We start from the raw sequence: 13,993 nt of genomic DNA, 5'->3' as shown, positions 1-13,993 counted from the left end.
GACCATGCACGGCTTCTCCTCCTCTAGGATGGCCATTGAGCGTAGGAAAGGTAGTGGCACGGCCTTGACCTTCTGTAGGAAATCCATTCCTAGCACCATCTTGAAGTCGTCCATGGGTGCCACTGTGAAGTTGACCCTTCCTTCCCACGAGCCAATGTGCATAGTCACCCCGCGAGCTACTCCCTGCGATGGCTTGGCGGCTGAATTGACTGCCTTGAGCCATCCTCCTTCTTTGGATGCTTGGAGCTCCAACCTTTTTGCCTCATCCTCCGAGACAAAGTTGTGAGTGGCACCTGTGTCCACCAGGGCCTTGGTGGCCTTACCATTCACAAGGGCCTCCACGTACATCAGCCCTTTGCTTTGAGGCGTCTTAGGCATCGGCTTGGCCTTAAGGGCATTTAGGAGCTGCAACGATCCCATCTTAGCATCGTCTTCCTGCTCCTTCTCCTCGATCATAGCATTTAAAGCCTTCCTCTTAGGGCAGTCCCGTGCCCAGTGCGGACCATCGCACAAGAAGCAATTGGTCCTGGGCTTGAACTCCTTCCGCTTGTCCTTGCCTTTGCCATCCTTGCCACTAGGGCCCTTGCTCGATCCTTCCTTAGGAGTGTGGCCCTGCGACCTCTTGTCTCCCCCACCTTTGGCCGGGTTACCCTTGGATGGTGGCTTGGGCTTGGAGGAGTCTCCCCTTCTATAATCCACTAAGGACTCGGCTACTGCCATGGCCGTGGCTAGGTCTTGGACACCACGTCTCCTCAACTCTTGCTCGGCCCAGCTTTGCAAGTTGTCCATGAAGTTGAACAGCAGCTCCTCCTCAGCCATGTTAGGTATCTCAAGCATAAGAGTAGAGAATTCTTTGACATACTCACGGATCGAGCCCGTGTGCTTGAGACGCTTCAAACTCTTCCTTGCTAGATAAGCCACATCTTCGGGATAGAATTGCCTCTTGATTTCTCTCTTGAAGGCATCCCATGTGTCTATGGTGCATGTCCCTCTCTCTATGTCGGCAAACCGTCGACGCCACCATAGAGTAGCATTATCGGTGAGGTAGAGGGTCGCGGTGCGTACCTTAGTGGCTTCATCCGTTAGTGTAATTGCCTCAAAGTAACGCTCCATGTGACACAAGAAGTTATCCAGCTCCTTGGCATCCCTCTTGCCACTGAACGTGTGTGGCTTGGGCACCTCCACCCTTGGTGCCTCATGAGTGGCCATGACTCGTGCTGACACCGCAGTCTTGTAGATGGCCAGCTCTTGTCGGATCTCTTGGTCTCGGGCATCCATGCGTGCAGCCAAGGCCTCCATCCTTGACTCCACACTAGCGAACATGGTCATGACCTTGTCTTGGAAGGACATGAACTCCTCATGTGACACCGGCTGAACTTGTGAGCCTAGCACTCCCTCGCGAAGGTCTTGGATCTGTTCCCTTAGATCCTCTAATCCCTTCTCCATGCCTTGCTCGATCAAGTCCACCCCTTCCCGGGTGTCCGCCATGGCTAGCTCCACCTTGGCTAGCCTTGCCTCCATGTTGGCTAAGGCGTCATGAGACTTATCCTTCCTACCTCGGCCTCGTGCAGCACGTTCTATCTCCCGTCCACGGGTTTGCTCGCTAGTCTCCTCCACGTTAGAGCCCGACATGCTTCCTTTGGTATGCCCACCTCGTAACCGTGCTCTGATACCACTTGTCACGGACTTAGTCGTTCACTAAGCTCGTGCGGCACTTAGACAAGCCAAGACGCTTGATCTTGCTAAGTCAGCCTTGCTCCCAATACTTAGCTCACCCGGCTAAGACACTCGCGACTCAAAAGCTTAAGAAGCTTGGTAGGCAACTCCTTAAAGAATGGAAGCTTTCTATTACTCAAAGAAGCCTTTACAAGTGCTTGGATGCTCACTTGCTTGGTGCCTTGGCCAAATGAGGCCCTCACCTATTTATAGGCACCAATGGAACTCTCTGGAACCTTGGAGGGTTCCTTACATCTCAAGACTATTCTAGAATGTCCTACATCATTCTAGTTTACAAGCCTATATACAAGTATATACAAGAGTCTTCTAGACTTCTCTAGAAAGCCCCGGACTCCTCTTGTGCCTTCCACCATAGTGTAGAATTGTGTGGACTCCTCCAGACTTCTCTAGAACCTTCCACACTCTTCCCATTCTAGGAGTCTCCAGAAGCTTCCTGGCCCTATATAAGGCCATGGGGAGGCTCATTTGGGTCAGCCTGTGACACTAAGCTTGCTTGTTGCAGTGATCTCCTCTCCTTTTTTTCTTCCTTTTCTTTTTCTGAACTTTCTTTTCTTCTGCAAGCAAACTGATGTATATAGCTGTGCATATGATCTTAAGTGACTATTTTAAGTCAACCTATGAGTAGAAATTTCAATCCAACTTATAATCAATTTAAATGGAAATTTAATGTTTTCATTTAATAAAGATTTTAATTACTTGAAATAATGGAAATCATTCCTAAAACCTAAAAATAAATGAAAAAATTAATCTTTTTATTTAATCAATTTACTTTTTAGGTCTGACAATTTTAGAAATGGTTTCCTTTATGTTAAGTAATTAAAATGTTGACTAAATGAAAAGATTAAATTATTATTTAAATTAATTATTAATATTGATAAGGTATTTTGAAGACCCTAAATTTTTTAAACAATTTTTAAAATTCATTATTTTTTTAAAATAAGTCTCAAAATTTTTTTGTATTTTATATATATATATATATAAATTGTTTTTATTTTCTGTTTTTAAAAATAGAAAAAAAGAGAGAATTTTTTTTCTTTGATGTAAAAAGATTTTCATAATTTCTAGTAAAAATATGAGTTTTTTTTAATGAAAGTAGATTATATAGTAAAATACCGACAAATTCAATTAAAAGATAAGTTACAATAATCTTCAAAATCAAACTTTATAATATAATTAAAAAAATTGATTACTAAATAATCACTATATATTATAAATATCTTTTTTAACTAAATAATTTCCTTCCTCTTTTATTTGCTGCCCTCTAAATATGCTGTTCTATTTGTCTCAAGCCTCAATCTCACTCTGATCTTTAGGTATGTCAATTACAATTAGACAATCTCTGGACCATTTTAAGAGTAAAAGGAGAAAAAGGAAAAGTAATCAGAAGGCTTTTGCAAATGAAAAGTGTTGAAGATGAAGGCTCAGTCCTGACTCCTGACTCGAGACTGAGCTCTCACCTTTTCACCGAGGGCCACTTTCTTTGTACTCGGAATGCCCTTTGCTTGGAGTAGCTTACACGGGTTCAAAATATCGGCCGAGTCCGGTACGACTCGGCCGAGTCGTATCCGCCTCGACGCCGACCGCGACGAATCCGATACCAGATACATTTTATACCTCAACTCGGCTTTGAATCGGTTGGACTCGGATGACTCGACAGATATTCCGAGTTAACTCGGTCGACTCGGAAAAAAAAAAAAAAAAATCAACAGATTCTGAAACCCATCACAACAAGAATCAACATTTTTAGAGAAATCAGGAGTGAAGATTTTTCATCTTTGGTGCGCTGCTGGTGCCGCAACGGTGACTGAACGCCGGCTAAACAACCCTCATTCCGAGTTTGGGAGCAGAGAAGAGCTTTGTACAGTGAAGAAAATAGGATTTGATGGCACCACCGGCAGAACCAACGTCGTGAGCGTCCACGGTGGAGGGCAAGATAGGAGAAGAGAGAGATGGCCATGGCGGTTTCACTCTCTGCAGATTGCACTCTCTGTTTTCAGTGGAGGAAAGATAGGAGAAGATAGGTCTTTGATCCTATGTGGCTCAGCACCATGACATATTTTTACGGGTTCAGCCCACCAGATTAGGCCCAACCCAAGTTCAATTCATAAAAGCCTTGGTCCATGTATTTCTGTATAAAAAAATAAATAAATAAAAATTTGGTGTTTTAAGCTTATGAAAAAAAAATGATTTCTTCAAAAATATATTAAGAAAAATAAAATTTTCATGCATAATTTTTTATAAAAATATATATAAAAAAAATCAAATATAATTAAAATTAATTATATATAAAAAAATTAAATTAAAATTTGTTTAAAGAATCATATAAGAATAATGTATTAATATTACCTCGGAAGGAGGTTAATAATTTAAGTAATTGCTTAAAATAATAATTATGTTGATGTATTAGTCTAAATTGATAAAAAAAAATTTATTTATGCACCCCGTCTATAGATCTTACCTCTAAAGATCATATTGATTATAGTTGATTTCGAGACCGATATATTTATTTTTATTAGCATTATTATAAATAACTTTGAGTAAATACTTTTATAACTATTTAAATAATGTTAAATATAATACAATTTTATTTTATTAATTTTTTGAGTTTATTTAATTATATATATTTTTTTTATGATTTATATAATATTTTTATAATTTTTTGAATTTTCTAATTAGCTTATTTTACGTATCGTCCGATACCAAACCGATACACCGAGACCGATACGCCTCGGGACCCTCCGAGTCAATGACCGATACTGCGACTTTGAACCATGGCTTACATCCAACTGAGCTGGCCACAATTTGACTGGATTGTCATACAATCTAAAGTTCTTTCTCTATATACATTTACTGGCAACTTTTAAAAAATATTTTTGTTGAAATTAAAATAAAATAAATAAATAAAGGAATAACTTGATTGTTACAAAACATATGAATAAATATAAGTGTGAAACCCAGCTGTCACAGCTCTATGCAAGCTACTTAAGCCTTGTATTTGAGAATTTCTCTCTTTTGAATTACAAAAATCAAAAATTTTAAAACCATTGGGTAATTTGTCAACCCATCTCTTTGTGAAGAGTGAACACCGAGGCTCCAGATAGCAGTCAAAGACAAACAAAAGGTGAGAAAGATAAGGAAGGAAAAAAGGAGGGGACATGAAAATCAGAAGAAGTGCAATTAAAGGCTTAGGAGTATAAACACTCCAATTAATGGACCCCGGTAATATGATTGCAAGCAATAATTAATCTGGGCATCCAAATTTTTACCTAAAACTTTCTTGCCAATTGATATTCTGTGTTATTCCTATTGCCTAGAAATTTGAATATAGGTGATAATGAAATGTCTTCATCCTGCAGCATAAGCACAACACCTGACACAACGTCACCAGTTTGACATAATTTTTGTACCTATGCTATATCAGACTGCTAAACCCTGATGAATCAGCATTACTTGGCGTAATTTTCTTTGGGTTCATCGTGTTTGCCATCGTTTTCGATGTGGCTTGCGGTGTCGTCCCTCTGCGGGAGAATCAAAACTGACAGAACCTGATGGATAATATGATTCTATTCTCCCTCTACGGCAAACTGTTTCTAATTAATTGTCTTCTATTCCTGTTATTATTTTTGGCTGTTTTCCGTGTCCTAAGGTGCTGGAATTGACCTATATCATGGTTTTTCTTCCTTAACAGTAACCCAGTTTTGATACCTCCAGATCTACCTAATACCTGGCTACGTGGTTGATCCCCAACGCTATGCCTCAGCAGCTCTAAGGAATAGAAAAATAACTCTTACTAAATTCTAAACCTAGAATAAAGAAGAGTAAAGAGTGTTTTCATCTGCTTATTTTTACTCCAGGATTCACATGCCACCCACAAGAATTTCTTGTTGGGTCTCACAAGGGCAACACTTTCCACTAAGTACTTGTAGGAGAAACTGAGGCGTATATTCCATAAGGCTCCTTTTACTGGTATAGAGAGGTATATGGTTAAGAATATGATGATTCCTCTTATAAGTTTAGATGGCATATTCCTGTGTGATCGATAGAGTACATGAAAATCCTGAAGCCATAGAGGATGTATTGATCATCAACAAATACAACCCACTAATCATCAACCAGTACTGTGAAATATCTAGCCTCTTAGAGTACAGAAACGACACTATGACAAAGTATTACTCAAACTATTCCTTAAACAATACCTACATATTGGGGAAAAGAATATTTATGCAGAACTTCTAAAAAGACAAATACTAGGGATAACATTGTTTTGAATATTCAAATTGTCTATTCTAACTCTTGTGCCTTCTCTTAGTATAATATCCTCCACCTAAGCCCTCTCTCACTCTCCTACACTATAGAAATCAGAGCCTTGTTCTGCAATTCTTAGCTTCTTGTAGCAGTGTAGATTGCAGAAGCATGGAGGACAATGGAATGAGAGCTAGAAGTTTTCGCAATGAAGACTACAATAACAGAAGGGTGTTCCTGAGGAGCTATCCTCTTGACTGGGGAGAAAATGATGAAGAGAACAAAGATAAGGGTAAGACAGATGAAGAGAACAAAGATAAGGGTAAGACAGAGAGAGTCACCAAGGAATGTGATGCGAAGAAGCCTGTAAGGAAGAAAATCCTAGCCGTGCTGCAATGGGGTGGAGGGAAGATTTTGATATTAAGGAGATTTAAGCATAAGATTGCGATTTATGTAGTTGCTTGTCTCCCTGTCAGCTTTAAGGCCCCCACTGCCTTAATTTCAGCTTAATGTCTTTTCCCTTCTCCCTGAAGTTTTACTGTCTTCTTTCAAGTATATATCAGGTATATGTATAATAAGTGTACTCTGCGTGCAAACTCTGTAAATTCTCTGTGGTGATGGTCCAATTAGAGTAGAAAACAGGCATACTAGCACCAAACTGGTAAAGAAACCTTATGACAGAAAAGCTAAAATAATGCCACTCTGATCATTCAAGAAACTTCTTTCCCACTAAATCCCAAAATTCTTTCCATCTGCTTTGAGGCCCCCAATGCCCGAATTTCAATTTCATATCTTTCTCCTTCTCCTGACAGTTTCTACTGTTTGATGTCAAGTATATATCAAGTATATGCATAATGAGGGAGCTCATATAGTGTATCAATTCTCCAATTTCTCTATGGTGATGCTCCATTTAGAATGTGGAAAAGACACCCTAAAGGCACCAAATGTCTAAAGAAACTTGATCATAGAACAGCTAAAATGAGGCTGCTCTGATACTTTAAGAAAACTTTTTCCATCTACATCTATGAACTCGAGAGTTAAGGTAAGATTTTCAAAATCTGTGATGGACCTTTTATGGATCCTGAATGCGTAGATTGACTAGGAAAGTCATACTCTGGGATGAGGGTTCATCTGAATCTTTACTTGGACTCAAATGTATCAGTGCAACCACCTCAAATGAAAATTGGAGACAGTTTTAACGTGTGGCTCACAAGGGGCTCCCGCATATTGGTCAGGCACACTTAGCAAAAAAAGGAAAAACTTGATTAGATTATGCAACAAGTAAAACAAGTCTGCACCTGAAATAAAACATCTTCGGAAACTAAAAAGTAAAAACCAATTGACTCGTATAAAAGATGGTGTCATCAGTAAACAAATTTGCCTGATAATGCAGGCTCAGCTTCTGAAATCAGTTTGTAATGACTCTTTAACAGAGTCCAACATCACCCTCTCAACACACAAACCATTCAGTAACATCAAATGTTAATAAGGGAGATATTTGCTGACAGACCAGACCTTACATTAGAGTACACAAACATGTTTTTTGCTCAGAAAAAGATTACAGACACACCCATTGTGAAGCATCCCACAGCTACCCAAGGGCTCAATCGCTCACCTGTTCCAGCAACCACAATACGAAGCATCAGCCTGACAAATTATAATACATTCCAGCAGTACAGGCAAGAGGAATTAAGATGTTTTCTAAATATTTTTACAGTTTTGCTGTCATACAGTGTAGATGCTAGGTCAGTGGGCAACCTGATATCTCACACCCTTTCAAGAAGACCAATTTACTGATTAAGAAATAAATGCATTACACTGGTGCAATTTCACAGCTTGAAACCAAGAGCATGGACCCAGTAAGTTTTTATTGCCCACAGTTATTTACATTCAACCATCAGGGAGCAGACTTTCCAAACAGAAAACAATGTTTTGAAACACCAGAATAAGTCTAACAAAGCAACTTGAATGCTTCTAGTGGGCATAGGCCTCAATCATTAAGCTAAGCTAGTTCAATATCTTCAAGATGAGCATGATCAAATGGGCTATGTGCACCCTTATAAGAGTTGCTTCCAGCATTACATCTGAAGAGTGAAAATGCATAAAACACTACAACACAGGCATTAAGAGTATAATGATAAAGGAAAACCTACCTATTCTAGCTGCCTTCCAGAAGAAACCCCGAAACCTGCCACATGATACAGCCATTAGTCCCCATTGCACTTTCTACAAAATTTATAATGATATGCTCATTCACACAATCAAATACACTCATCAACAAAATGAAATACCACCACAACAAATAATCTTGTAAGAAAGCTAACCAGCAACTGAAATGACTAAAATCACCCACATGTGAGCTTGAAAAAAGAATCAATAAAGATGACCTTAAAAAGACCAAGAACAATTGATTTCAAACAAGTTGAAGTAAAATTAAATATTTGCAGATTATCTTAATATCCAGAATGGAATAGCTTTGAGAGTATAGCAACCTGCCATTAGACCACCTGCAAAAGTAGAAGACACTAACCCTTGGGTATTCCACCCAGCTAAAACCTTTGCTAAATATTAACACCATCCTTCGAAATGTATGAAAACTCATGAAGGATAGTCCAAAGTAGAAGACACTATCTCAGTCAAGAGACCTAAATCTAAAGAAAAAGAGGGTGTCCATAAGTCAACATTCATCCTGTGGTAGAATCATGAACAAATTTATTGATTAATTAACTAATCTCATTAGTTTGGAATCACTTGGGTGCCTAACAACAGAACTGAGTAGGATTTCAAGCACTACAACTCTAGCCCCAGGTGCACATTTATAAAAACATGGAACCAAAAAAACAATAGCTAATTAGGTTTCACCTTTTGTACAATTACCAAGTAATATGCAATCCATCAGCATTTATAAGTAATTTTCTATGGAGTATTAAATCAGTTCATAAGTACTAATTTTTCAAGCTATTTTAACCAAACTAATAGATTAAATTTCATTAATTACATCAATGAGATGGCAATGAGATTTTAATGTCAAAGGTACAAGATATTCAGAAGGGGGGGAGGGGGGGAACATTCGTAGTTGAAACTATTTATCAATCATCCACCAATGTTTAAACCACATACACACACATAAAAACGAAGAAACAGATTAATCTAATAGAGAGATCATACCCAGTTCTATGTTCAAGGATTGCTGGAAATTGCATCTTCAAATAAGTGCAGGTACAGATCCCCAACAACACTACTGTTAGAAATGAATGGAAATTGAAGAGCGCCGACTGAAAATTCAATAATATTTACCATAGAGATTATTAATATAAAATTAAACCAATAGAAATTCTTCAAATTTCAAAATGCTAATATTTGCTTTACCATATCTCGGTTCTCTTTAAAATTATTGGTTTTTGCCTTCCTTCAATCCTACAAACACAACAAGCATTATCAGCTCCACCCTGTGCACCCAAATCCATATACCTATCATCTCACAAAAAATAAGATACAAATAATGGGAATTTTTTTTATCTATTTTTGATCTACATCCATTGATGGAGAAGAATCTCACAAACCAAACACATTATTAGATTCCAGAATCTCCAGAGTGAGATTAAAAATGATATAATAAAAGACAAAGCATCAATAAAATACAAAATTTACATAACCTTCATACACGCTATCCAGGTTGCATTTTAAAAAAATTAAAGGCAAAACTCCAATTACTACCCAGTATTTGCAGATAACCCAACATCCTAAATCCATACATGCATAGTAGAGGAAATAAGACACATAGTAAGGCAGATATATATATATATAATATAATGTTCACATGGATAACATAATATTCAGTTTCCATGGACCCAAAACATGACTAAGAAGAAATGTGCACTGCATGGATCAAACATAAAACTTCACAAAGATTAAAGTAGGAAAAGGAAAAGAGAGAGGTTGCCATAGGAAGAGAAAGATCAATAAAAATATAACATGAAATTTGCATACATATTGAAGGAAAACCCACATTAAAAATAACTAACCCAATTCCAAACCATGAATAATAGCCACCGTTTATTAATAATAGCCACTGTTTATTTTTAAGAGCTTTCCAGAACAGGAAAAAGAACAGAAGGAGATGGTGAAGAAAAGGAAGATCATTAAAAATAAGACAGGCTTTTACTTAATATCGAAGGAAAACCCCACATCCAACAGGATTGATTTCCCAAAAATGAACAACTTCCACTCTTTACATTTAAAAGCTTTCAAAGACAAATACTAGGTTTCACAAAAGGCTAACCTTAATTTATCAAAACAAAAAACACAACCACAAATGACAAACAGTCATGAAATTCTTGCTTTGGATTCAGAACCATTATTTGTCTATTCATATATTTATTTATTTTCATAGAACATTGTCATCATTAATCACTGTATTCCCAACTCAAGCACATTAAATTGAACAAATCTAGGCATGCCCCTTCATTGAACAAACCCAACCAAGAATAACAGGAACTGCAAATTCAGTGATTAAGACTTCAATCTTACAAAATATACTACATTTGAATTCTTCAGTGAATTAATTGAACGTCCTTGGAAACACAACCTAGATCATAAAAGATGAAAAACTAGATCCAAGCATTTCATTTTCCGTTTTTTTCTTCCTTATTTGTTCAAAATGATTGTTAATCACTCTAGCTTTACGTTTCTTTCTCAGGAAGAGAAAAGGAAAATGCTTAAGACTGCTCAAGTTTCCCTTTTCCGCCATAGAACCGAACAGGCCTTAATATCGCAAACCAAAACAAGAGCTGATGAAGTGAGAAAAAGACAACTATTTTTGACAAAATGTGGTAGATTGGGAAAAGAGGATATATTTAACCAAACCCTAAACAATTGCAACGAGGATCTGTCAAGTTGAATTGTAAGTGCCAAAACCACATCACACAAACACTACAATTTCAGTGTCTATTTTTCAGTGGAAGTGAAAATAGCATTAGGGCAATTAAGCAAAACCATTTCTTTCATCCAAACCTGAAAGACAAAAACTTGAAAGTAACAGTGGTTGCCCACTATGATTTGACGAGAAAACTCAATTCCAAAACCTCCACGAAAAAAGCAAAACCCTAATCTCAATTCACAGCTTCTGCTGAAGAATAATTTTCCGATGAATTTCTTTGCTACCAAACAACAAGAGATGGAAACCGAGACATACCCGAAACTCAAGAGCAGAACCGAAACGAAGGCTCGAAGGGCTTGCAGAGATCGTAGAAATCGGGTCCCGATGCAGGTCGACAGTCACCCAATTGTTATGTGCCACGTCACAAAGTGATCTCCCGACTAAAACACATGACCATGGAAAAGGAGAACAACAAAAATGAAAATAAAATCAATAATATGAAAAAAAAAAAAAAAAAGGGGAAATCAAAAGTAAAAAAATAATTTTAAAAGCCCACACAAGAAGTTTTGAATCCGGGGTGCTTGAGAGAGAAGCCACTACACCAACTTTCCTTTTATACAACTTTAAGCACGTGAGAAATATACATTTTAAGTCTCCTCTTACAATAAATTTATAAATGAAATTATAAATACTTTAAATAAAAATATACTTATATACATATATTATCATTTCTATTACTTTCTTTTGTATATCCAAATTAAATATATTATTATATTTAATATTAATGTGTTTCAAATTCAATATATAATCATTTCTTGAGTTTGTCAACCTAAGGTTATAAATTTATTATACATATATTAATTGCTTCATTAAAATAATTTCAATATATATATTATTATATTTTTTATAATTTTCTTTTAATTTTTTTAACAATTATAAATTTTGATCAATTTTCATTTTATCAATGTTTTTTTATTAAAATTTTTATTTATATTTATTGATATATCCATAAAATTTAATTACTGATATATCCATATAAAAATCAATATTTTTATTTTTAGAGACCATCTCTATTACATCAAACCATTTAATCATATCAATTTACTCATCCAAGCTTCTTAAATCTACCAATCTATGTTGGGCTAGGTTCTACTGGTCCATGAAGAGTTTCTTAAACTAATATATTTACCTTTTTTTTGTTATCTTTTTCTGTCTCCAAGCCCAAATAGAGGCAACATTTATTTAAGATTTTTTTTTTTTTTAAGGTGTTAAAATTATGGAAGAGGAAAAATAAAGGAAAAAAATCAAGGGTTGTTTTGTTAGGTTCCTTCATCAACCTTTTGGGAAAGCTCTTATAATATGATTTCTCCAATCTCTTCGTGTTCTTTATTCTAAAATTCATTTTAAGTATTTATATATGTTGTCATTAGTTTTCAGAATTAAAAAACTAGTACATGGTTGTATTTTCATTTTTATTAAATTGGAATAATTTTTTCAATGGTTTTTTGTCACTTCTTGAATTGTTTTTCTATATTACATTTAATGTCATTTTACTTAGATATTAGTAAATTATTGTTATTTTTTATTAAATTATTGTTATATCGAAGGAATTGTAAATGCATGATGGCCGCTAACTATTTTCAAAATTATTAGTTATATTCCTTCTTAGTTGATTAGTCATCCCCATGGAAGAAAATATCGGTAATCACGGATATATCGGTACTTCGATTTTACGGATATATCGGATATATCAGAGATATATCGGCGGATATTCTGGAAAAAAATATCGGTAGACTTAAAATTGTTAAAAACTCATGGAAATGCAAGAAAAACCTCATAATAATATAATTAGAAGTATAATTGACATTTTAAAGTTGTTTTATTGAAAAATTTGATATATATATATGATATAATTTGCGATAATAGATGTAATTACATCATGTCGATCTATAAGAAATGTTAATTTTGTAATTGTTCTCAGTCACATAAAATATTTCATTTCATTAAATATCAATAATTTGTACACATTAAATTCATTAAATAAACATATTTCATATTCAAAATATACTATTTTATGTTAATTAAATTAATTAAATAATTTAGCTAAGTTAACTAGTTTAATTTAATTCTAAATGTGAAAATAAATCACAAATAATCATCTAAAATAAACATATCAATTTATAATTAAATAATCAAATTAACCTAAGTTAATTCAATAAAAATATAAAAATTAATTACAATTAAATGTAAAAATAACATTAAATCATCCATATTGCAAACATACTAATTAAACAATATAAAATAAATAATGATATATATATAATTTTTTAATATTTAATTAATTATTAATGATATTAAAAACATTATGAAGAAAATTATATAATTTTTATATTTTTGGTAATTAATTAAAAGACTTTGCATTTAATTATAAAATAATTATAATTAATTTGCTATTTAAAATATTATTATATTTTCTTTATATAATGAATTTAAGTATATATATAGTTGTTGCATATTATGTATCAAATGGCAACTTAGCCCAGGTGGTAAGCGGATTTGAACCCCAAACCTTTTGGTTTGGGGTTCAAATCCCCTCAGCTCCAAGAAAATGGAGGCACTGTAGCAGGTCTGACCCGCGTTGACCACACGATATACACGATTTCCTCCATGGTCATCCCCACTTGGTGGAGTTGTTGTTCAACTTGCATTTGCTTTCAACAATCTCTAGTGGTGGAGTGTTAATTTGTTGCTCAACTTTCATATGCTTCTAAAAATCTTGTTAGCATTCTCTTCATATCTTTGAGAGAATTTAATAATCAATTTTTTTAAAAGTTTAAATTTATAACATTTACCTCCACAATATATTCAACACTCTTCACCCTCCTTCCTCGCTCGCACCCTTCACCCTCCCTCCTCCCTTCCCCCTCCCATGTGGATTTTATGGGTTTATGAGTTGAACCACATAGATAATTTTCTTAAAAGCTTTACCCGTAATAGGATTACGCTTCCTTGATTCCATCTCATACATCCCAAAACCCTCTTTCAACTCCTCCGTGATTCCCTATTCACACTCACTCTCCATCCACCCCATCCATAATTCGTCCAACCCCAACAGCCCATCTCCGTTCGAGTCCA

General features: G+C 35.4%; 1 non-coding gene across 1 annotated transcript; it reads right to left on the bottom strand.

Annotated features, from left to right (window-relative positions):
- Window positions 1–9,342: 9,342 nt before the first annotated feature.
- LOC100254597 (uncharacterized) lies at window positions 9,343–11,494 on the bottom strand. Its single transcript, XR_009464450.1, has 3 exons — window positions 11,415–11,494; window positions 11,174–11,298; window positions 9,343–9,396 (listed from the first exon to the last, which is right to left on the bottom strand). It is a non-coding gene; the product is annotated as an uncharacterized LOC100254597 (transcript).
- Window positions 11,495–13,993: the final 2,499 nt, after the last annotated feature.

Source organism: Vitis vinifera, chromosome 1, assembly GCF_030704535.1.
Source record: "Vitis vinifera cultivar Pinot Noir 40024 chromosome 1, ASM3070453v1".
In the NCBI taxonomy this organism is placed as follows: domain Eukaryota; kingdom Viridiplantae; phylum Streptophyta; class Magnoliopsida; order Vitales; family Vitaceae; genus Vitis; species Vitis vinifera.
Note: the sequence above shows the minus strand (reverse complement) of the source record. Positions and strands in the feature narration are given on the sequence as shown.